Consider the following 25,529-nt stretch of genomic DNA (forward strand, 5'->3'; position numbering starts at 1 on the left):
CTTCAGTGGTCTTTACTGAACATGGTCTCACATTGTGCCAAGGGAGGTTCAGGTTGGGTATTAGGGAAAATTTCTTCATAGAAAGGGTGACCAAGCGTTGGAACAGGCTGCCCACGGAGGTGACGAAGTCACCATCCTCACAGGTTTTCAAGAGATGTATGGATGTGGTGCTTAGAGACATGGTTCATTGGTACTGTTATATCAGTGGTGGTGGGATTGTGAGTCCCTGGAGAGTTTTTGGACTTGAGGGTCTCACAGGTCTCTTCCAACATCGACAGTTTTATGATTCTATGAATACAAGACATGTTTTTTCTCTTACTCTCTTCATTCCCTGATTAAAAAGAAGAGTGTAGGAGTGATATATCTATCACTGTGGTTTTGACATAGCTTTGTGTCTATGATTTAAAGGAAATAAATAAATGCCAAGAGGAAACATGGCAAATGCAAACCCACATAAATTCTCTCAAACTCATGTGAAGGTTAACCATAAATATGAAGCAAATTGCTCAAGTACAAAAACCTTGAATTAGGCACTTAATGAAAAAGATGTATGCTAGGACTGCACAAGCAGCACTGACTGTACCGGCAATCAGCTCTCTTAAAGCATTAATTTCAAATAGATAACATTAATTTATAAATAACAGGTTTCAGTATCACATCTAATATCCCTCTTGCTTGCCATATAGCACACAGTAATTACAGCTCTTGTGAAATCAAGCTTCTAAAAACACGCTTAGCTAGGCACAATTAGGTGATTGCCTCGGAAACTGAAGTAAATGCTTGCCCACAAAAAATAGTGTTTCCATCAGCTACATCACTGGGATCACTTCAGAGTTGTACAAATCCAACACCAGTTAAGATCTAGCCTGCTAAGCATAAACTTTTACTTCTTAAGCTACAGGTATTTGTCTACATGGGAGAGATTTGGAGGGTTGGATGGTGCCCTTAGTTCAAATATTGTGTACCAGCAGTTTCACGCAGAGTCACATATCAGATCACTAACAAGGAGAAGAAACGCCCTGCAGAGAGGGCAAAGCACTCACAAGTCCTCCCCTCCCCATTTTCAGGATGGGCATAACCCATCACACACCCTCACTATTTGCAGACCTCAAGGGATAATAAATGCAACCATAGTGTCTGAAGAACACCTCTGCCTCTTAAGCCTTTGTGTTCCAAGAGCTGGGATAACGACACAAATACTGCTGGTCACATATTGCAGCTTTGTAATAACAGAAGAAAAGGGATTCTGTTTCACCAGTAAATGGAACCCATGAATTTAAGTAAATATGCAATTCTACCAGGGACTAAAGTGGTTGGATCTTGACTAGTGCTAACAGGCATGGGTGGGAGGGAAGAAACACTTTGGAAAGAAAAGTTGCAGGGACATAATTTTTCCTGTAATTCTTGCATTTCATGAATTTGAGTGAGAAACTAGAAAAGTGCAAATCCACCCTGATGGAATTCAACCAGGAGACCTATTTTACCAGACACGAACAACTCAACTAGAAATCTTACCTTCTGTAAGTGCCACTCTAACCAGTAATCCCACTTGATGCCTATCCCTGGTTACTTTCGCAAGTGAGAAATTTGATAATAAACAAACCTCTCTGATATCAGCCAGTCCAGGAAGGGACTGAAATATTGCTCCACTGAGTAAGAAATTAATAGAACAGCTGTCAGCTCCCTTACAATTCCCAAGGTTGTTTCCTCAACAAGGTAATTGAGAACTCAGAGAGACATGCCAAACTCATCATCTGTCTCTGCAAGACTCTCATCTTTTGTTTTTTCTGATGATCTTCTTAAATCTGCCACCTAACAACATCCTAAGTCGCAATGGCAATGGGATCCCTCCTCACAGGAAAGCTATGTTGGTACTCTGCACAACTCCTCTGCTGGTTGGAGGTTTCTATTCCTCAGCCAGCTTGCTGATCAGCAGTTCTGTCCTCTCCAGTCAGCATGAAGACATGGCACACTTCATGCTAGCTGACATTAGTGTGTCCTGATAGCCCAACAAAGTGCTCTGACTTAGAGCTATTAGTACCTTCCATCTTAAGATAATTATACTCTGGTAGTTAAAGACAGGACAGTCCTGAAACCCTGACATTTCATATTTAATGGAATCGATTCAAATGACTAACACTGATTTAATGGAAAAGCCCTCATTGCTAAGCAACGCAAACCAACCCAAACAGGCTAAACAACTGCCTACCCCATGCCTTCTGTCCTCATCCCAGGTAAGGGTTTGTGGACCAGAGGCTCAGCACACTGACAAAAGCATCCATGACTGTGAGAGTGTACCCAATGCCAGCACTACAGGTTCCTGGTTTGGTAACAGCATCTCATTTCCATCTCTGCCACGCGTACGCACTGCAAAACCAAGAGCTCTGATCTCAGTGTCAAAATGTGTTAAACATTAATTTCCTCATCACACAATCTTTCAGCCCATAACTTTCTAGGGGAATTTCAGAAGAAATTAAGATGAACTAAGTTCAGAATACTGAAATTGATTTACCAATGGAAAAGCTGAAATCAGTGTTCAATATCATTGTTTTAGGTTTTGTATCAAATTGAACAGAGCATGTGGAACAGGTTTATGCTGCACTATTTGGCTACATGTTAAACACGGCATCTTAATGACAGCCTTTTCTCAGCTGCCTAGTTAGGATGCAGCAATCTGAGCAGATTGAGCACAGTGCTGCAGGAACCTGCATACTTCTCCTCTGGCTCTTCAAATGGGTAATTGGATTGGTTTGGAATGCAAATAAAAGGAAAAACAGGCTATGTTCCTAGTTGCCTTGCAATGTATTCTTGCACTCCAGCACCTACTGAAGTTAATCTCTGTCAGATGGGCTTTGCTCAGGACCCACTAATGCTCTTAAAAGCAAGAGAAGGTCTTCATGCATCAATGTGGAAGAAAACTGTAATGGATTCTAGTCACATCAAACCCCTTTTCTAGAACCAGGAGCAAAGCGTTTACACTGGGGCTTGAGGAGGAGCTGTTACACAGTAGAATAGAGAGGAGAACACCTGAATACCAATTCTGTAGTCAGTACCACTGCTTGCTCTTTATGACACAGTGGGTGCAATGGAAGCAATCATATCCAGTTTGACAGACCAATTTCAAGCCTTATTTCCATTTGTGTGCTGAAGGCAACTGCTCTTTCCAAACTGACTTTGTGCTGGACCAGCAGGTAACCCTGCAGAGCAGCAGAAGTCTCCCTCTCGAGCTGAAATCACACACAAACGTTTGTGCAAGCAGCACACAGGCCTCACATGAGAACATCACACCAATTAGATAGCCATAAAGAAATCAGGGATTTTAATGACATTCCCTCCACCCAGACATGTCATTGTCACTATACATACACAAAGGTTAAAAGATTTTTGAGATAACTCAGGCCCAGAACAAGATCAAGGTTGCACCTTCCAAGATCAGGAGAGAGAGAAAAGGTCATTTCAAATTACATTTAACACACTAAAACTTAACTGCACTTAACACACATTGTAAATTATACCTAACAATGACAATGCTGCAGTTTGAGAAACTCAGTAACAGAAAGTAATAAGAAGTTTCTAAGCAAACACACAGCTTGTCAAGAGCAACCATCATATAATTAGAGAAGCAAATGTGAGATATGTTCATATTCTAAGTATTTGTATGCAAATTGATATCAGTTGTACTTTAGAAACCAATAATTCATTTACAAGCTAATTCGAGCAACACAGTCTGCCAAATGTAGCCTGAAGCTTGAAAAACTAAGTTCTGCAGGAAGAAGCTAGTCCTCCAATTTCCTGCATGACTGCAGACACAAAATTAAGACAAAGTGTCATTTTATTAAGGCTCAGAAAACACACTTTTGAAAGCGAGGTGGCTTTTAATTCCTCGGCTTCCACAGGCTTTAGAAACAAACACTTGTTTAAAACATCTCAGTGTGGAGGCTTAATGTGCTGAAGGCAATCAGTGCTAATGGTGTCCACTCGGGAATGGAATGGAGTTTCTTGTATCAGTGCCTTTGGCTTGGAAACAGACAATACTTCTTTCTCCAGCTTATTATTAGTAGCTATAGGGATGAGAAATTATCGGTCCAGCTTAGATGTCATCTTATTTAAACTTAAGAGTATTTGTGTGCTCTAGGGAGTTTTGCTGTGGAAACAATCGTTAGAAACTCAAAGGCACGAAGCCATTCCTCCTCTAATTATGCATTTCATGCATTGCTAAACTCTTTAATAAAATGGAATCAGTATTTTGTGGCTGGCACATTACCATTTGCGTGGAAAATCAGTGCATATTGTAGTGACTAAAATGAGAAACACCAAGGCTGAAAACTCCTGATTTAAATAAGTACTCTTATAACAATAAAACCTCCAGAGACTCTCCAACACAAGGTACTGAAAAGACTTCTCAAGGTTTTTGAGAAACAAACAAGAAAACCTGCATTACTTTCTGGCTGGAGCACCTCTCCTATGAGGACAGACTGAAAGAGTTGGGGCTGTTCAGTCTGGAGAAGAGAAGGCTCCGAGGTGACCTTGTTGTGGCCTTCCAGTATCTGAAGGGGGCTGCAAGAAGGCTGGGGAGGGACTTCTCAGGATCTCAGGTAGTGACAGGACTAGGGGAAATGGAATGAAGTTGGAGGTGGGGAGATTCAGGCTGGATGTGAGGAGGAAGTTCTTCACTATGAGAGTGGTGAAGCCCTGGAATGGGTTGTGGGGTGTCCCTGCCCATGGCAGGGGGGTTGGAACTAGATGATCCTTGTGGTCCCTTCCAACCCTGACTGATTCTCTGATTCTCTGATTCCCTGAATACAACACATTTCACTAAATATCTACCTTCCAGAACTGATATTTAAAAACACTGAAAGAAAATCTCCCTATCTTTGTGAGCTATGTAAGTCAGTAAAGTGTATTTCTCAATGTAAAAGGAGTATAGCTGTATGACAACAGGCCTAGGGAACGGTCTTGTCATTTGACATGAAAGAAACACTCTGTGAGACTGATTGCCTTTACTCAGCATGGATTAAAAAGATCAGAAATTTAGACTATTGTATCAGAAGTCAGAGCAACATTCACACAGCCTTTTTTCAATTTATTACAAGCAGAACAATAACTCAGTTTGTGCCTGTCTCTGTAATTTATTAGAGTAAATCTGAACTCTGACTGTTACTTCTGTTTGCTTTCATTGTGGTTCTTTTTCTATATGCCACTTGACCACATTAATGTTTTATTTATATCATGCATCTGTACCTAAAGCGCAGTCCTACCAAAAGCAAAACCCAACTCAAAGCATCAGTGTAAACATACAGAGGTCATTGCTCATGCTACATGGTTCCACTCTAGAACTCAAATGGTGATCACCCAGGAATTTCCATACTTCTTTGCATTGGAAGGGGAAAATCAAGTATCAAAACATTTACTTTTTTTTCACTTAGTTATACTTCTGGTAACTATTTTGCTGAGCACAGAACAAAACCTCTGCTTTGTTCTTTATTTCCAAATACCCTCCCTGGGCAGCAACCCAACACCAAAATATTTCACAGAATCACAGAATGACCAAGGTTGGAAGAGACCTCAAAGATCATCAAGTCCAACCTGTCACCACAGACATCATGACTAAACCAAGTGCTACATCCAATCCCCTCTTGAACACCTCCAGGGATGGGGACTCCACCACCTCTCTGGGCAGCACATTCCAATGGTGAACGACTCTCTCTGTGAAGAACTTTTTCATCAGCTCCAGCCTAAACTTCCCCTGGTACAGCTTGAGACTGTGTCCTCTTGTTCTGGTGCTGGCTGCCTGGGAGAAGAGACCAACCCCCTCCTGGCTACAACCACCCTTCAGGTAGTCACAGACAGCAATAAGGTTTCCCCTGAGCCTCCTCTTCTCCAGGCTAAACAACCCCAGCTCCCTCAGCCTCTCCTCGTAGGGCTTGTGTTTGAAGCCTCTCCACAGCCTCGTTGCCCTTCTCTGGACACATTCAAGTATCTCAATGTCCTTCTTAAGTTGAGTGACCCAGAACTGTGAACATGATTCACAGTATCGCCAAGGTTGGAAGAGACCTCAAAGATCATCGAATCCAACCTGTCACCACAGACCTCATGACTAGACCATGGAACCAAGTGTCACATCCAATCCTCTCTTGAACCCCTCCAGGGATGGTGATTCAAGGTGTGGCCTAACCAGAGCAGAGTACAGGGGCACAACTTCCCTGCTCCTGCTGGCCACACTATTCTTGATGCAGGCCAGGATGCCATTGGCCTTCTTGGCCACTTGGTCACACACTCCTAGCATCATACTATTTATGCTCCTCTGGCTGCTTATGGCTCCTTGCTGCTTTTCTCCTGGACTTCAGTTATCTCTATATACAGGCATTAGCATACAACTATCCCATTTGTGACTTGTCTGTAGCAACACCATAATGCCTAAGTAAAAGGGCAGATGCTGGCCAGCTGGACAAGGATCTGTGTTGACGTGTTTCCCTTTGTTTCAATGCATTTTACAGGTAAATAAATTTCTTGAATATTATTGGCATGAATTTTAATATTAAAGGTCCATTAGTTAGAAAAGATCTTTATCTGGCCCTCCCCTCTATGCATTTAGGACATGTCACATGTCATTGCTTATCATACTTGATCTTAACAGCTCTCACTTCCTTACTTTCTCTCCAAATAGGGTATGCTGGTTCTCAACAGCCTATGTTTGCCTTACTTGTCTCCAACTTGAAAGAGAAATACAATCTCAATACCTTCAGGTGCACATCTGTGACAAGAGCAAACCAATGTTTGATGTGCCATCTGCCTTCCATCATCATTTCTTCAATTTGTATTTATTACAGACAACCTGTCCAATCTGTTACCCAAAGTATCCTGTGTCCACGCTGAACCCCTAAACATGTGAAACCACTGCTTGTGCAATCAAAGTGCAAGTCTTGTTTGAGAAACACCACATAAAAGAAGATTGATTTTCGCCTTAGAAATGTCAAACTTCTGCCTATAACACTCAGCTACAATTTTTCTGAACCAACAAAGTTCAAAAAGAGCCATAGACCTGAAAGATCTCCGACACGCCATGATGGATGTGACAGGTCTACTGCTTTACTGCTAGAAATGTCCTCCAAAAGAATGAGGCAATCAATGAAGAATAATAAATCTATCCCAGATTGTAGAGCTACTTTTTGTACAGGCCTAAGAGAAGAATCAACACAACTCTTTCTATCTCCTGAAAATCCTATTTTAACAAACTATTGCACTAACTTCCTTTAATATTATACAACACCAACTACACACTTTAATCTGTATCTGTTCAATACTCCACCTGCTCAACTCCTAACATGCATTTTCATGTCAGGAAGCTAGTGGGTAGAAAAGAATTTAAAACAGAGTTTCCCATTAAAGGAACAAGTTTTTCCTACCTTTCTTCTGCTCCCTCTGTCAGCCAGAAGAACAACAGCTGCTCCCAGTGTATCTCCTTCAATTACGTTCCCATCATCTGGAAGACATTGTTATTGATTAATACTGCATCCAAATCTTACTTTGAGTGCACAGTGTGAATACATTTCATTTTCCTTGTTGGAAAATTCCCATATTTGAGATGAATCACGGCAAGTTTGGAAAAGTTAATTTGACATTCATATATCAAAGCTTTCTAGAGAAAGAATTGGTTTGATTTATTAACCAATGCCTTTGGATGTATTCCACTGCCTACCCTCCAAGTAACAGCCTTGACTTCAGCAACAGATGGAATATATTCCAAAACTCCTATTTTCCAAAGCAATTTGACCACCACAGTTAACACAACAAGCAGAGCTATGTCAGCACAAGCACAGTGATTTAAAATACACTTCCCCCCTCCTCCCCCCCCTTTTTTTTTTCCCATGGTAAAATGAGTACAATTTAACATTTTTTGTAAGTAGGTTCAATAAATCTACAAACCGCTGCACGAGTAGATTGATGGTTACTTGTGCTTGTGTATGATTCCCAAAATACACCCATGCATCACTGTCATCATTCTATTTCTTCTATTATTTTATACATCCACAAGCACATAGATAATGCTTAATGTAATATTAACCAAGACAGTTTGAATTAGCAAAGCACACAGAGAGAACAAGCAGCTATGAGACTAAAGCCCACAACATTTTGAAACTGGAAACTTAATGATGCGAGGATTTTGAGGGCTAAAAAAAACCCCCAAAGCCTTCTATTTATTCAAACAGAACCACAATCTTCTAGTTTTTTCTTAGATATATTTTCCTTAGAACTCCTAACAGTATGGCGTTATGGCACTGTTGTACTGGAGGCACCTGAAACACAGCGGCTGCATTTCTAAAGAGGCTGAATAGCACCTCGGTAACAATGAAGAAGCAAGGTGTGCTTTGCTTTTGCATGAGGATTAAATAAGTATGCAAACAAGGCATGTAATGAAGAAACACACCTGCAACATACTAAAACTGTGGGGAAAAACTTAGAGAGAATAACAGCCTACATTCTATTTGTAATTATATACTCTGCAAGTTAAGCAGATGCACTGTGAGGTAGGCACTGAAACAAATTCACAGCTTTATCAATTCAAGCTTGATATCACACAGAATGTTCCTTAGTTACTCCTTTGTATCCACAGACACCTCACTTTAAAAGAGTGTCCTGGGGTGCAGACCAGCTGAAACTGCAGCAGCTTGTCACACACTACCCTCTGTCTGCCTCAGCTTCTCAGAGGTCACACATCCAGCATGGTGAGGGTTGGGAAGGACCTCTGGAAATCATCCAGTCCACCCCTGCCACTAAAGCAGGGGCACCCAGAGCAGGTTGCCCAGGATCACAGTGTCCAGGTGGGTTTGGAATCTCTCCAGACAAGGAGACTGCACAACTGCACAACCAGTCTAGGCAGCCTGGTCCAGGGCTCTGCTGCCCTCACAGCAAATAACTTTGTCCTCATGTTCAAGTGGAACCTCCTGGGTTCCAGTTTGTGCCCACTGCCCCTTGTTCTGTCACTAGGCACCACTGAAAAGAGTCTCTTAACACCTTCCAGCTATTGATCAGCACTGATCAGATCCTTTCTCAGGCTGCTTCACTGCAGGGTAAACAGCACCAGGTCCCTCAGCCTTTCCTCCTCACAGAGCTGCTCCAGGCCCCTCAGCAGCTTTGCAGGCTCCGCTGGGCTCTCCCATAGCTGCCTGTCCCTCTTGAACTGGGAAGCCCAGAACAGGACACAGTACTCCAGATGTGGCTTGACTATGTCAGAGCAGAGGCAGAATAGAGCCTCCTCTACATGCTGGCCACACTCTTCTTAATGAATGCCAAGACACCATGGACTTCTTGGCCATGAGGGCACATCCTGGTGAACTTGTTGCCCACCAGCACTCTCAGGTCCCCCCTCACCTGTACTAATGCAGGGGGCTGCTCCTCCCCAGGTGCTGGATTCTACACTTACCCTGGCTGAGCTTCATGAGGTTCCTCTCCATCCAACTCTCCAGCCTGGCCAAGTCCTTGCCCTCTGCTGCCCCTTGGCAGGAGCAGGGAAATTTCACGCAGACAGAGCCTTTCTCCCCTCACACACTCAGCTGCTGCCCCTCCTTGGTTGCCAAGAGGGCCATCAATCCAGTCCCACCCCCAGTCATTCAGAATTGTTCCAGAACCTCATGGATCACTCCTCTGCCCTCAGTGACCTCCCTGCAGACACACAGGCCAGGGGCAGGCCACAGAGATGCTCATCACTATGACCTTAAAGGCAAAGCAATTTACAGATGGGGCACCCTGATGGAAAAGACAGCCCAGCCTTGCCTGGAACAGGCTGGCACTGCAGACTAGTCAGCATCTGCCCCTCACGATGGCCTTCCCTTCAGCTTTCTGAATGATGCTCAAAACCCCACAGAAAAGCTGCCTGCCTTGACACACAGCCTGCTAACGAAAAGCCAAACAGCACAAACCAGGAGCTGGGGCTGGTCAGCCTGCAGGCTTCAGGGAGACCTTCTAGTGGCCTTCCAGTACTTGAAGGGGGCTGTGAAGAAAACTGTGGAGGGACTTTTTTAAGAGAACTTGTAGTGATATAGTACATGGAAGAATGGATTTGTGGTGGAAGAGGGCAGATTAGGAAGAATGGAAAGAGATTAGGAAGAAATTCTTTACATTGAGGGTGGTGAGACACTGGAACAGGTTGCCCAGGGAGGTTATGGATGCCCTCTCCCAAGGCCAGGTTGGACAAGGCCTTGAGCAAACTGTCCTAGGGCACAGTGTCCCTGCCTGTGGCAGGGTGCTGGAAATGGATGATCTTGAAGGTCCCTTCCAACCCAAACCATTCTAGGATTCTAAACCCCAGCCAAACCCACCTCCACCTGCCAGTAAGTGAAGAATCCACAGCAGAATACATACACTGTTTTAAAGTGTTATGAACATCCCACAAATCTGAACTTCCTGATCCAGCTCCAGCTCCACCTCCTCTGGACATGCCCTTTGAATATGAGGAACAATTTCCTCCCTGAAAGAGTGGTGTGGCATTGGAGCAGGTGGTGGTGGAGTCCATTTGGAGGTATTCAAAAAACCTGTAGCCACGGCACTTTGGGACATGGTGGTGTTGGGTTGACAGTTAGATTAAACGGTCTTAGAAGTCTTTCCCAACCTTAATGATTCTATGATTCTGGCTCTGTCACAGTGCATACACACATTGAGATTCTTGAATGTGTCCAGAGAAGGGCAACAAGGCTGGGGAGGGGTCTGGAGCACAAGCCCTACAAAGGAGAGGCTGAGAGAGCTGGGATTGTTTAGCCTGGAGAAGAGAAGGCTCAGGAGAGATCTTACTGCTGTCTACAGCTACCTGAAAGGAGGTTGTAGCCAGGAGGGGGTTGGTCTCTTCTCCCAGGCAACCAGCACCAGAACAAGAGGACACAGTCTCAAGCTGTGCCAGAAGAAGTTTAGGCTGTAGGTGAGGAGAAAGTTCTTTACCGAGCAAGTTGTTGGCCATTGGAATGTGCTGCCCAGGGAGGTGGTGGAGTCCCCATCCCTGGAGGTGTTCAAGAGGGGACTGGACGTGGCACTTGGTGCCATGGTTTAGTAGTCTTGAGGGCTGTGGTGACAGGTTGGACTTGATGATCTTTGAGGTCTCTTCCAACCTTATTGATTCTATGATTCTCTAATAGGGGACTTTGCTGTGAGGCAATGGGTACATGCAGCAAGGCAATACATGTTGTTGGCCCCTGACATCATTTTGTTTTTTGCTAACAGGGGCAGCTTGCTACTCCTGATGAGTCTTTTTATAAGCAAAGGGGCATATAAACCATGAAATGCAGAGAAACAGAACAAAAAGCAGGTTTCATAATTGTGTGGGGATGAGCACAGAGGAAAATAAGCTCTAATTTTGTGTACAGCCTCATTATCCCTGATACCTTCCGGCTATACATGGTTTCATTTTCATGGCTCCTGTGAAGGGCAGGAAAGTAACTCTTTTGGAAGTAACTCCCTTTGGAAGTCCACACAAGGAAATGGAAGTACAATAAGATTCTGATAAACTTTCAAAGAACTATAAAACGTTCCCATGACAATCACTGCCGTCTGTGCCTCTCACAGCCATTACTACAAGCACAGCTTGCTTCTTTCAAGTGAAAACAACTCTACTGCATCCGAGGAAAACAAAATTAGTAGGAGCTCTGCATCCCTGCTTTGTAGCTGTTTCTGACAATTAATGAAAGAATTTCATATTACAAAGTGCAGAGGGCAGAGGGAAAGGGAAATACAAACTGTGGTATTTCTCTTCCAGCTTGGTAGTATATTTTTTTGGTACAGTTATTTTATCTGAAATCAGCTAAATGATCTGGAAACACCAGTGTAGGTAACATTTCATTTCAAAACAAACGAGTAGCTCTAAAAATCCTAAGTTGTTTGGTTGTTTGGTTTTTTTCCCTAGGAGCTAAAATAACCCTTGGAACACGCTTTAACGACAGTACAATATTTTACATTAAGATAATGAAGTTGCTTACTATGCCTGAAGCTATTTTTGAATTTTTCATAACTGGCATAATGGTTACCTCAATCATCTGTAATTTTAATGTCATAATATTAATTTCTGATACAAACATGAGTTTTAAACACATTTAAATAGATGGCAAGTCTGGAAGTGTTAGAATTTGGGCAACAGCGTGCAGTTATTTTGTTTTAATTGCAGCAAACTCAGGCTTCCCAAACCAAAAACCTAGAGATGCCCAGCCTTATTAGGAAAATCTCTGTACTGCCCCTCTGACGTGATAAAAATTGGTAAATCAAATACCAATGACAGAAGCCAGCTCAAACAATTTGTTTCATCTTGGATTTCTTCTTATTCTTGGTTTTGCAATCAAAACCAGGAAGGAATCATATACCCCTTGTCCTCCTGTACGTGTCCAGAGAAGGGCAACGAGGCTGGGGAGAGGCCTCGAGCGTAAGCCCTACAAGGAGAGGCTGAGGGAGCTGGGGTTGCTTAGCCTGGAGAAGAGGAGGCTCAGGAGAGACCTTATTGCTGTCTATGACTACCTGAAGGGTGGTTGTAGCCAGGAGGGTGTTGGTCTCTTCTCTCAGGCAACCAGCACCAGAACAAGAGGACACAGTCTCAAGCTGTGCCAGGGGAGGTTTAGGCTGGAGGTGAGGAGAAAGTTCTTCATGGAGAGAGTTGTTGGCCATTGAAATGTGCTGCCCAGGGAGGTGGTGGAGTCACCGTCTCTGGAGGCGTTCAAGAGGGGATTGGATATGGCACTTGGTGCCATGGTTTAGTAGTCATGAGGTCTTGGGTGACAGGTTGGACTTGATGATCTTTGAGGTCTTTTCCAACCTCATTGATTCTATGAGTCTGTGATTCTCCAGTGGCAGGAACAACAAAGTGTCCTATATCCATTGTGCCCTAGTGGCAGTGGATTACTGTGCATGATTCAATCTTAACTGCACAAATATTTCAAAGTACAAGTTTTTAATGCTCACTCTATGGCATTAACTGTTCTTTAGCAGAGTGCTGCTTCCACACTCTGAATTCCAACCCTGGTTTCTTCAAAACAAATGCATTTATCTGCATTTTAAAACCTTTTGGGTTTCTACATGTGGTATCATCCATAATCATACCGCATATTACACCAAAGGGAACAGAAATAATCCATCATCAACCTATCTCTGGCCAGATTTGTTACACTATGTAAACTATGTACTGCTGGGAAGGGTCTAATACAGAAAAAAAAAAAAAATAAGAGTAAACATCAATGCCCTAATGGGAACCAGCTGCACTCAGTGCATATTATTAATACTAGAAAAATAAGACCAGAGTGAGTTGTGATCATGACAATCTATTAATCAAGATTCCTGGAGAGCTTCAGGGATTCTCACGTAGGTTGCTCGAGCACATAACCTGAGATGTAAGCAGCAATGCCCCCTTCAATAGCTCATATTATCTTGCTGATAAAGACAAGCAATGCCCAGGCTGAAACAGAGTGACCTGAGTTAGCTTTGTTTCTTGTTGGGTGAATGAAAGGCATAGAGAGGATTGCCTTTAAGAAATGTGAAGGAAAACAAAACTGCAGAAAAACAATAATAAAATTGATACAGAGAAACGTATCTGGAGTCTACCATCATCACCAGACAGAGGTGGTGGTGGGCAACCTGTAAAATGGGGCAAAATGCAGAGTCACCTCTGCAGAATTCTATTTGGATAGCTAGACCGTGGAAGAAACTATATGAAAACACTGTAATACAGAATGATTAATTTGGAATTGCCATTCCAATTCCAAAACCTATAGAGGCTCACTAAATACAGCTTGCAGTAATAACATACTTAGCTGCATTATCTTGATTAGCTAAGCTTTCTTTAAAAGCTTTCATTTATTATTAGCACAACTTAGATAGCCTAACTTATTCACTGTTCACTGATGTTCTTACCAGAGGGAAGAGAAAGAAGTATTATGTGCAGAAGAAAAGGAGCAGAGCCATTTCAGACAAGGCATGGACCTTCTGATCTCAAACAGAGAAAACCAAACAGCCAAGAGAAGGGAAAGTGGAGCAGGCACCCTAAGGTAAACTTATTTTCTCCATGCAACTCTCAGTGTGCCAGTAGGATACAGAAATGCCAACATTAACTACACATTAAGCCATAGGAAGCACCTTTCATTATAACTTACTCAAGGCACATATTCCCATGCTCATATCTCATTCATGTCTGCTACCACCTTGATTTCTAACCCTGGACTAGGGACCTTAACCACTTAGAAGTGGATTCATTGTTCCATATAAAGAATGAGTCTTACATCTGATGATAATTGCTGTTTTCTGATGGCACTGCCATCCTAAACTAAGTCACCATATCTTGCTGTGTACCAGATCCCTGTTTTCTGGTTTCCTTGGTCTTCTCCAGATACTCCAGTTTATACTCTCAATGCCACAAGACCCAGAAGCAAGAGGTTCCTGCTCTTTGGTGGGTCTCACATCACATACCTTTCATTTCAGCCTTGTACACCTACAGAAAAGGTGCCTCAGACTCTCTCTGTAACACTCACTCTTACCTGGTTTTACTGCTCAGCAGATCCCCAGGTGAAACAACCCATCTCTGAACAAGTGAGAAAAACACAGATCTCTTGTGCCTTCTTTCTCTATGTGGCTCAGAAAAGTGCAAATATCTTAGCTCACACATTAAAATGCCTTCTTCTTCAACAATGTTTTAAGAAAGGAGGTTCTTCCACACTGCCAAACCCACCCCAAAACAATAATACCTTAATAAATAGTAAACCAGTTCCAATCAACTTCAGAATAGTTGCCTCCATTTCATTAAGTGGTTTGCCAAACATGAAGAAAGCGAAACAGAGGTTCAAACTCAAAACAAAAGTTTTCTTATGAAAGTAGGGCAAACAAGATCCAAAGTTTGCCATCATTTTCACAGTTGTAGTTAGTTAGCTGCAAAAGAAAGTGAATATTTCACATTAATAACTTGATGGAGTTCACACTGCAGGTATTGTGGGGACCTCAGAATTATCATTCTCACCTTTAGTTATTTCTATCATTTACCACTGAACAGTCACCTATGGCAGCATTTCAAAATGAACTAATCACCAAATTAATTCTAGACCATAAATATGGAATTTTTTTTCCTGATGACATCATTTGTTCATAGCCAGAAAGAATAATGTTAAAGCCTTCTAGTAAATAAAATAGTGTAGTAATTAAAAAGTCCACTCTCCCCAAACCCAAGACAGATTAGTACAGAGCTGCTTTTAATCTTTCAGAAGTGCCTACTTAAAGCAATGCCACTCTGAAACATTTTACAAGTCACTGAAAGATAGAATAGAATAGAATAGAATAGAATAGAATAGAATAGAATAGAATAGAATAGAATAGAATAGAATAGAATAGAATAGACCAGGTTGGAAGAGACCTTCAAGATCATCGCATCCAACCCATCAACCAATCCAACACCACCTAAACAACTAAACCATGGCACCAAGCACCCCATCAAGTGTCCTCCTAAACACCTCCAATGATGGTGACTCCACCACCTCCCCCGGCAGCCCATTCCAATGGGCAATCACTCTCTCTGTATAGAACTTCTTCCTAACATCCAGCCTAAACCTCCCCTGGTGCAGCCTGAGACTGTGTCCTCTTGTTCTGGTGCTGGCTGCCCGGGAGAAGAGACCAACCTCTGCCTGTCTACAACCTCCCTTCAGGTAGTTGTAGAGAGAAATAAGGTCTCCCCTGAGTCTCTTCTTCTCCAGGCTAAGCAGCCCCAGCTCCGTCAGCCTCTCCTCATAGGGCTGTGTTCCAAACCCCTCACCAACTTTGTTGCCCTTCTCTGGACACATTCCAGCAAGTCAACCTCCTTCCTAAACTGAGGGGCCCAGAACTGGACACAGGACTCCAGGTGCGGCCTAACCAGTGCAGTGTACAGGGGGAGAATGACCTCCCTGCTCCTGCTGGCCACACTGCTCCTGATGCAGGCCAGGATGCCATTGGCCCTCTTGGCTGCCTGGGCACACTGCAGGTTCATGTTCAGCCTACCATCAACCAGCACCCCCAGGTCCCTCTCTGCCTGGTCGCTCTCCAGCCACTCTGCCCCCAGCCTGTAGCTGTAGCCTGCAGCTAAAGCCCAGCAATTCCTTTACCCCATTGTTCTTAAATTTGTGAAGAATGTGTTTTTCAGAATGGCCCAAGATAAGCCAAGTTATAAAAGGAGAAGAGAAAGTGCAACATCTTCCAATACCAAAAAGTCACTGGAAGTTATATTAAAAAATAATAAGCAATACCCCCCAAACTCTTAACATCCTTTAAGTAGTGCTTATATGGCATCCACTTCCTCAAGAAAGATAATCTAATGCAAACAAATCTTGTTAGCTCTGAACAGGTCAGGTCTGTCTCCAAAACTCCATGAATATACCTCTCCACACATGAAATAAACCAGCTCTTGAGGCAGTAAATAAAATTTCTCTCTTCACTGGGCATGAAATACAGAACAGTAAGCAATTTAGCTCCCAAACAGTAATTACACGATGTTAAAAGCAGGACCTGTCAACCCTGAGGATGAAGAGAAGACCCCAGGATGCTGGTGCTTCCACTTACCACACTGTAAATGGAAGAACTAGCACCTACTTCAAACAAAGATTCTTCAGTGCATGTCCCTGATGCTGGGTGGCTTTATAAATAACTTCCAGTATGCTGCAGCTGAAGCGGTTGGGAGCCAAGACAATTTCTTAGAGTGTAATACTGAAATCACCTGAGGAAATGGTTCCAGTACCTGCTTGCCCTGCTCAGTCAAGGATTAGTTCTGTTGTTGTTCCTAGCACGTCCAAATCGCCTGCAAGAGGGATTCCCAAGCTGCACTGAGCAGAGCAGCATTAGACATTCTACACTGCACACCACAAGGTCACAAGTGGCACAATAAATACTGGCAGGTCCCACCACTGTCCCTGCAGAGGCTGGTACCTGGGCAAGAGCACTTTTCAATGCACAGCCATGTCACTAAGAAATGTGAGACTGAGTTTCCAAAGACAGCAAAATACAACCCTTGTCAAAAACTTTATCCCATACCAAGTGACATTCCTTTGCCTGAAATCCTGTACTTCTTCTGATCTTGTCATCACTACTGCAGCTCACTATCTCACTCTAGTATTAACAGATCCAGGATACAGTAAGTGGCCAGGGACTGATTTTCTGTGTCTCTTTTTGAGTGTTACCTGTCTATACAATCATCATGACTTGTCTACATAATCAACAGGACCATCAAGATTTGGTCATAAAATATTGGCAGAGAAAGACTGAGAATTGTTTTACTATGGGCTACGCAGCGGCACCCTACCCAAAATGTTCTGGAAGGCAGATCCACCCACAGGCCAGATGTCCACAAAATCCCTTGAATATTGTGTACTCTACCCCCAGCAGAAAAGCAGCTGTGTTGACAGTGTATTCCAGGAAGGAATGTCCCAAATAATAGAACCATAGAATGGTTTGAATCAGAAGAGCTCTTAAAGATCCCCTAGTTCCAAAGCCCACACCGTGAGCAGGGACAGCTTCCACCAGACCAGCCTGCTCAAGGCCCTGTCCAACCTGGCCTCCAACATCTGCAGGGAGGGGGCATCTAGAACTTCCCTGGGCAATCTACCCTCCTCCAGCTTAAATCCATTCCCCCTCAACCCATCACAAGTGCCTGAGTACTTGACCCAGCAGTGCCTTAAAACTGGTCACTACTTCCTGTTTTCTTAGGAACCTCTATTTATCTTGCTGTCGTACCCCAGTCAAAAAGGAAACTATGATACACATAATTGTCATTAAAAATCTGTCCAGCTAGCTCTCTCCTTTCCTTTACAAAAACCCCAACAAGTGACACAGATAAAAAAAAAGGGTCTAGCAGCATGTCTGCATTATCAGACTGCCTTAAAAATGTTACAGATAAGTCTGTCATGAGGCTGACTGAAGGCATTTGTAAACCTCTCTGTTATACATCAGGAATTCAGAAAACATTGTATTGCAAGCCCATCTATCTAATCAAACCTTTCCAAAGGCAGCATCTTCCCTTCAGGCCTTTTCATGTCTAGCCCTTGTAAAGGATATATATTTCTTTAAGTGGCAATGATTTCTGAATGATACATTTCTAACTGATTTATGTGTTAAGCAGTGTATATAAAACTTGGCAGGAAGTCTTAAACTGTTGATTATTCCTACTTTGCTCTTGCACTGCTTTCAAAAGGAAAATAAAAACCTCCAAAAGGGCACTTTCCTTTGGATTCTTAAAACAGAGTTGCAATCTTAGGAGATTGCAAAGATTGAAGAATCTAACTGATGGATCTGTGAACAAAAAGACTGGGAAATACAGACTGAAATAAAGAAAGAGCAGATAGCTCTCAGCGGCCAAGATCATCTCTGAGCTCAGAATGTCCCACTGTGAACAAATTATGTGAGTAACTGCCTCCATGTAACAGCTTTAGGCTGTGCCTTTAAGAAAAGTCAGCTACTGAAGCACTTCAGATGAATGTTTTGGTGTAAAAAGGAAAGCAAAGATAGTTCTAAACGAATTTCATTGGTAGATCAGTGGGAATGTAACTTTAAAGCTTTAGTCTGTTTGAGTCTGTTTCAGTCGGAGTCTGGACAGCTGTTTTTCTTTCTTCTGTGCTGGCTGGAGCTGACCTTGAACTAACGAGATAAGAAACTAATTCTTTTCTACCCTAGCATATGCTTTGAACTAACAGAGTTCCCCCTTAATAATTACTTTTCTCTCTAACCCTTTTTGGGAAAAAAGGGAGGAAGGGGGAAAGGGAGCTTTGGGGGGAGACCCTCCTCTGTCGAGGAGAGGGGCAGATTTTCTGTGTTAGGTTCTTTGCTGTGTATGTTTGTCTATACTGTAAACCCTGTATATTGTGAATATATTCATTGCATTTCATCCTGCTTGTTAAAATACAGCTCTTATCCATTTTGCTTCTCCGACTGAGTTAGCTGGGGGGTGTAGGGGGGGACAGAACTGAACTTCTCTCACTACCACACACCATTATTCTGAAAAGAGATGAAGAGAAGGCATCAGTACTAAGAGGCAGTTTCAGAATAGAATAGAATAGAATAGAATAGAATAGAATAGAATAGACGAGACCAGGTTGGAAGAGACCTTCACAGTATCACAGTATCACAGTATCACAGTAACTAAGGTTGGAAGAGACCCCAAGGATCATCAAGTCCAACCTGTTCCAACAGACCTCACAACTAGACCATGGCACCAAGTGCCACGTCCAATAAATGATTCACCCTATGGCATGGCCTCCTGCTGGGGAATGCCACAATACATAGAATACATAGAATAGAATACATAGAATAAACCAGGTTGGAAGACACCTTCAAGATCATCGCGTCCAACCCATCAACCAATCCAACACCGCCCAAGCAACTAACCCACAGCACCAAGTACCCTGTCAAGTCTTCTCCTAAAAACCTCCAGTGATGGCGACTCCACCACCTCCCCAGGCAGCCCATTCCAATGTGCAATCACTCTTTCTGTATAGAACTTTTTTCTAACATCCAGCCTGAATCTCCCCTGGCGCAGCCTGAGACTGTGTCCTCTTGTTCTGGTACTGCTTGCCTGGGAGAAGAGACCAACATCCGTCTGTCTACAACCTCCCTTCAGATCATCATGTCCAACCTATCATCCAACACCACCTAATCAACTAAACCATGCAACCGAGCACCCTATCAAATCTTCTCCTGAACACCTCCAGTGATGGTGACTCCACCACCTCCCTGGGCAGCCCATTCCAATGGGCAATCACTCTCTCTGTGTAGAATTTCTTCCTAACCTCCAGCCTAAACCTCCCCTGGCGTAGCCTGAGACTGTGTCCTCTTGTTCTGGTGCTGGTTGCCTGAGAGAAGAGACCAACCTCTGCCTGTCTACAACCTCCCTTCAGGTAGTTGTAGAGAGCAAGAAGGTCACCCCTGAGTCTTCTCTTCCCCAGGCTAATCAACCCCAGCTCCCTCAGTCTCTCCTCACAGGGCTGTGTTCCAAACCCCTCACCAACTTTGTTGCCCTTCTCTGGACACACTCCAGCAAGTCAACCTCCTTCCTAAACTGAGGGGCCCAGAACTGGACACAGGACTTGAGGTGTGGTATAACCAGTGCAGTGTACAGGGGTAGAATGACCTCCCTGCTCCTGCTGGCCACACTGTTCCTGATGCAGGCCAGGATGCCATTGGCAGCAAATTACAATATTCATGTATCAATTTCACAGGAAAAAAAACTGAAAGAAACAAAAACCCAAACCCAAACCAAACCAACAACCCAAACCCAAACAAAGCCAACTAAACCAATAAAAAACCCCACCAACAACCAACCAACCAACCAAACTGAAATTTGGAATAAGGAAATGATTTCTTCTTTTTCCCAGTGTATTTTAAGGAAAGTAATTCCTGAAATTTATCCTCAATAGTATTTTTGTATTTATGTTCCCCACCCCCCAGCCAGCATTAGCAGCACCTGGAGCTAAAGGCAAGCAGTCAAAGCACTACACAATGACTCAGACACCACAACTTGTCTTCTCCAGCTAATTAAAGGGTTTTTCCTCTGTGCCTGAAGCTATCTAATCATGCAAGAAGTATTCCCCCATCATTCGAGATGACTCTCTGGAATTAATTTTGCAGCATGGTGCAGACTTTTTAATTATAACAGTTAGAGGCAAATTCTCCTAGGTTTGCAACACAGACATTAAAAAAAATAAAAAAGAAGTTATAAAAATGTGATGCTTCCCCTACTGCCCTTAAGACATGGCTTGTCCCTGGCTCACATGGACACTTGCAGGAGTGATTTTTTTACTTCCCCTTACCACTACATTGTGAAAAACAAACTAGATGCAACAAAGCAGCTCATTCACAGACAGACAAGCCAAAGGGAGACGAAGCAAGAGGACCACCTGAGGAGCTTATCCTAGCCAAAGGACTGAGAAAGCCTGTCATGATTAGAACTATCCCCCCCCCCCCCCAATGAACATAGCAACATAAAATATAACATGCCAAGAAAAGGATCATTAAGAAATGGCACAAAAATGCTTGAAAAAAACCAGAGCTGTTTTCAAGGCTAGGAGAGACTGTTAGCCCTTTCACCTTAACTCTGCTGAACCACTCAGGGGTGACCTTATTACTCTCTACAACTACCTGAAGGGAGGTTGTAGACAGATGGATGTTGGTCTCTTCTCCCAGGCGGCCAGTACCAGGACAAGAGGACACAGTCTCAGGCTGCGCCAGGGGAGGTTCAGGCTAGATGTTAGGAAGAAGTTCTATACAGAGAGAGTGATTGCCCATTGGAATGGGCTGCCTGGGGAGGTGGTGGAGTCGCCATCACTGGAGGTTTTTAGGAGGAGACTTGATGGGGTGCTTGGTGCCGTGGGTTAGATGTTTGGGTGGTGTTGGATTGGTTGCTGGGTTGGATGCGATGATCTTGAAGGTCTCTTCCAACCTGGTTTATTCTATGTATTCTATTCTAAATGGAGAGAGACTAATCACAAAGGCCTGGAGTGAGAGCATGAGGGGCAATGGTTTCAAACTGGAGCTGAGTATATTTATTTAGATTGAATGTTAGGAACAAATTCTTAATCATGAAGGTAGAGTGGAACACTGGAACAGGTTGCCCAGAGAGGTAGTTGAGGCCCCATCCCAGGACATGTTCTAGGTGAGGCTGGACAGGGCTCTGGGCAGCCTGATCTAGTTGAGGATGCCCCTGCTTAATGCAGAGAGGGTTGGACTGGATGACTTTTGAAGGTTCTTTCCAACCCAACCCATTCCATGATTCTATGATTTTAACATCTTTCCTCCCAGGTCTGGCTTCAGGTTTAACCTAGCAAGATTTTGAGATCCTTTTGAGATTCCTGAGCCAATTTTAAACCAAGTCACTTCTGGATGGGATGGTGTTTTCTTTCTGGTTTTAAAACAAAGAAAGCACCAGAGGGAATGTGGACAAGGGTTAAATCAGTACCCAATGCCTGCAGTAACCACCAGTGGTATGTTAAATCTCACGCCATTGGACTCTGCCCATCTGTCCAGCCTGTCCAGGTCCCTCTGCAGAGCCTCTCTACCCTCCAGCAGATCAACTCCTGCCCCCAGCTTGGTGTCATCAGCAAATTTACTGCTGATGGACTCAATGCCCTCATCCAGATCATCAATAAAGATGTTAAAGAGCACGGGGTCCAGCACTGATCCCTGGGGCACATCACTGGTGCCTGGCCCTCCACTCTCTGGGCCCTCCAGCCAGTTCCTAACCCATCGCAGTGTGCTCCCATCCAAGCCATGGGCTGACAGCTTGGCCAGGAGTTTGCTATGGGGGACAGTGTCATAAGGCCTTGCTGAGGTCCAGGTAGACTACATCCACACCCTGCCCCACATCCACCAGGCAGTCACCTGATCATAGAAGGAGATCAGGTTGGTCAGGTAGGACCTGCCCTTCCTAAATCCATGCTGGCTGGGCCTGATCCCTTGGCCATCCTGTAGGTGCTGTGTGATTGCACTCCAGATGACCTGTTCCATAATCTTGCCTGGCACTGAGGTCAGGCTGACAGGCCTGTAATTCCCTGGCTCATCCAACCAACCCTTCTTGTGGATGGGTACCACGTTGGCAGCTTCCAGTCATCTGGGACCTCTCCAGTGAGCCAGGACTGATGAAAAATGGTGGAGAGTGGCTTGACAGCTCATCTGTCAGCTCTCTCAGCACCCTAGGATGGATCCCATCTGGTCCCATGGACTTGTGGGGATCCAAGCAGCTGAGGAGATCTCTAACTACCCCATTCTGGAGTCATTTGAATGTGACACAAAGATTACCCTTTTATAGACCAGTCAATAAGGCAGAGGCACACAGAAGCAGGCAGTACTGTATAGGAGTTGTGGGATCCACACAATCCAAAGAATGCAGCTTCCTATAGTTCTGTGGTAAGCTATTAAAAAATTAGGTTTTGTAGTGGAAAACAAAGACCTATATCACAAAGGGCAAACATTTCCTGCATGTTGCATATGCCATTTGCACTCACAGTGTGGTACCTTAGCCAGCAGTCAAAGAATTTAACGGATAAAGCTCTTGTAGGTCATAATCTCACTTCCTCATCTTCCAGGATTCCTTCTAAGGTGCTCAATAGTAGGGCCTCTGCTTAATGGCATTATGCTCTCCTTGAGCTCTGCTTTCCATTCTGAAGTAATCAAACCATTCACAATGCCACGCAGATTTCTGAATGAGAGGAATGTTATGCTGCAGTAATTTCTTCCCTGGTTTGTTGACTATACTCTAAAGCAAATAACAAAATCTTACTGTAATCAGTGAGGCAGCCTTCTTCAAAACGACAGAGATTTCACACTCCTTTGTCATTTGTAACTAGACTTCAACTGAGCAATTTCGCTTTCACAAAAGACAGGCATAATCCAAATGATTAAACTGCTACAAGCCCATCACTAACCAAACATCCTGTGCGACAGTCATGCTTGAGATAATATCTGTATAGAATTTCAGCAGCTTTATAGTTGGTTTTTTCTTTAAGTCTTGCCAGAAGCAGGAACAATTTTAATAGGCAAAAAAAAAAAAATCTTTCAAGAGATCTTTTAATTTCCTTTTTATTCTACAAAACAAACAGAATAAAAATGTCATCTGCTCATATGCTGGATTAGACAAAATGTTTTAAAACACAATGTTGACTGCTATCAGCACAAAGATAGCAGCATATCCTTTATCAAATTTCTTCACACTTTTTCCCAGACATTGATTTATGGAATTGTTTGCTAGTCCAGGGAAAACCAAGCAACTGGTTGCAGTCAATGCTCAGATGCATGAGCACATTCCACTAAAAAAAAAAAAAAGCTATTTTTATCCCTGCTGAAGGTCTAAGAGAGGCTACTATCTTCTGTATTCCTTTAAGAATAGAATGGGACACGGCTGCAGGAGATTAAATAGAAATCTTCCGTGCAATTCCAGATTTCAGCTGCAAAGCATCATGTTTTCCCTGGGTTTTCTGAGCTGCTGGAATATTTTTATTGCTGTCCTTCTAACACAATAACAACGGGATCATTCTAATCTGATTTCACACACCTGCCTTCCAGCCACTCTGCATGATATGGTAGCATGTAGGACCTTATGAGGAGAGGCTGAGGGAGCTGGGATTGTTTAGCCTGGAGAAGAGGAGGCTCAGGGGTGACCTCATTGCCCTCTACAACTACCTGAAAGGTGGTTGTAGACAGGAAGGGGTTGGTCTCTTCTCCCAGGCAACCAGCACCAGAACAAGAGGACACAGTCTCAAGCTGTGCCAGGGGAAGTTTAGGCTCGAGGTGAGGAGAAAGTTCTTCACCGAGTCATTAGTCATTGGAATGTGCTGCCCAGGGAGGTGGTGGAGTCACCATCCCTGGAGGTGTTCAAGAGGAGATTGGATGTGGCACTTGGTGCCATGGTCTAGTCGTGGGGTTTGTGATGACAGGTTGGACTTGATGATCCTCGAGGGCTCTTCCAACCTTGGCGATACTGTGATACCTTCCTGTAAAAGCAGGGAAAGCCAGGGATAATAATCATCATCACCCAGGTTGGAAGAGACCTTCAAGATCATTGTGTCCAACCCATCAACCAATCCAACCCACCTAAAGATCTCCTATAACTCCTATTTTGTTCAAGCGATAGAATCACAGAATATAATCATAGAATTGTTTTGATTGGAAAAGTCTTTTAAGATCAAGTCCAACCATTATCTAATAAGTCTGGTGCTGAACCATGTCCCTTAGCACCACATCTCTGTGTCTTTTAAACACCTCAGGGATGGGGATTCAACCACCTCCCCTGTGGAGCCTGTTCCAGTGTTTGCGACCTTTTCAGGGGAGAAGTTTCTTCTAATATCCAACCTAAACCTCCTCTGGTACAACTTGAAGCTGTTTCATCTCGTTCTTTCACTTGTTACTAGGGGTGACGAGACCAAAACCCACTTCACCCCAATCTTCCTTCAGGGAGTTGTAGAGAACCAGGTCTCCCCTTAGCCTCCTTTTTTCCAGGGCTGAACAACCTCGATCTTTTGTGGTTGTTGTTGTTTTGTTACCTTCTTTTTTTATCTTTTTTTCATTTTCCTCCCCAAGTCTCCTGTGCCTGATTCCAGGTAGAGCTAGAGGACTGCTGAGATCCTGAGAACTAACAGATGAGTTCTTATCTTCAATATGACCTCTTGTCCTGTCTATGTACCTGAAATTAATCTTTCTGGAGTGCACGGGAGGTGAAGTATACAGAATCAGAGATGAAGAAATACCTAGAGACTGTTTTACAGAACAAGGCAGGATGGACTTAACCTCTATGATCTGGAAATATGAAGGCCAAGGGAATATATTGTTACTCTCTACATGCAGCAGCTGCACAAAGGGCAAACATAAACTAAACTGAGCAAAATGAAATTGTTGGCAGAAGTATAAATGTGCATAAATGAGCCACAGGTAATTGGAAGCAGTATGTTCAGAACAACCTCACTGCAGGAAACACAGGAACAAAATGACCTACTCAATTTAAGACCATGTTGATTAATGTGCAGAAGGATTCTCTGGCACAGCTAGCTGGAAGGACAGTTGTGTGATGGTCT

General features: G+C 43.5%; 1 protein-coding gene across 1 annotated transcript in view; it reads right to left on the minus strand.

Moving 5' to 3' along the window:
- The window catches only part of PCDH15 (protocadherin related 15), a 995,294-nt gene that overhangs the window by 753,594 nt on the left and 216,171 nt on the right, over positions 1–25,529 (minus strand). The window contains exon 3 of the mRNA XM_054174769.1: positions 7,407–7,483. The gene's annotated coding sequence lies outside the window, so the exon portion shown is untranslated. The remainder of the gene's footprint in view (positions 1–7,406; positions 7,484–25,529) is intronic.

Source organism: Dryobates pubescens, chromosome 30, assembly GCF_014839835.1.
Source record: "Dryobates pubescens isolate bDryPub1 chromosome 30, bDryPub1.pri, whole genome shotgun sequence".
NCBI classification, from domain to species: domain Eukaryota; kingdom Metazoa; phylum Chordata; class Aves; order Piciformes; family Picidae; genus Dryobates; species Dryobates pubescens.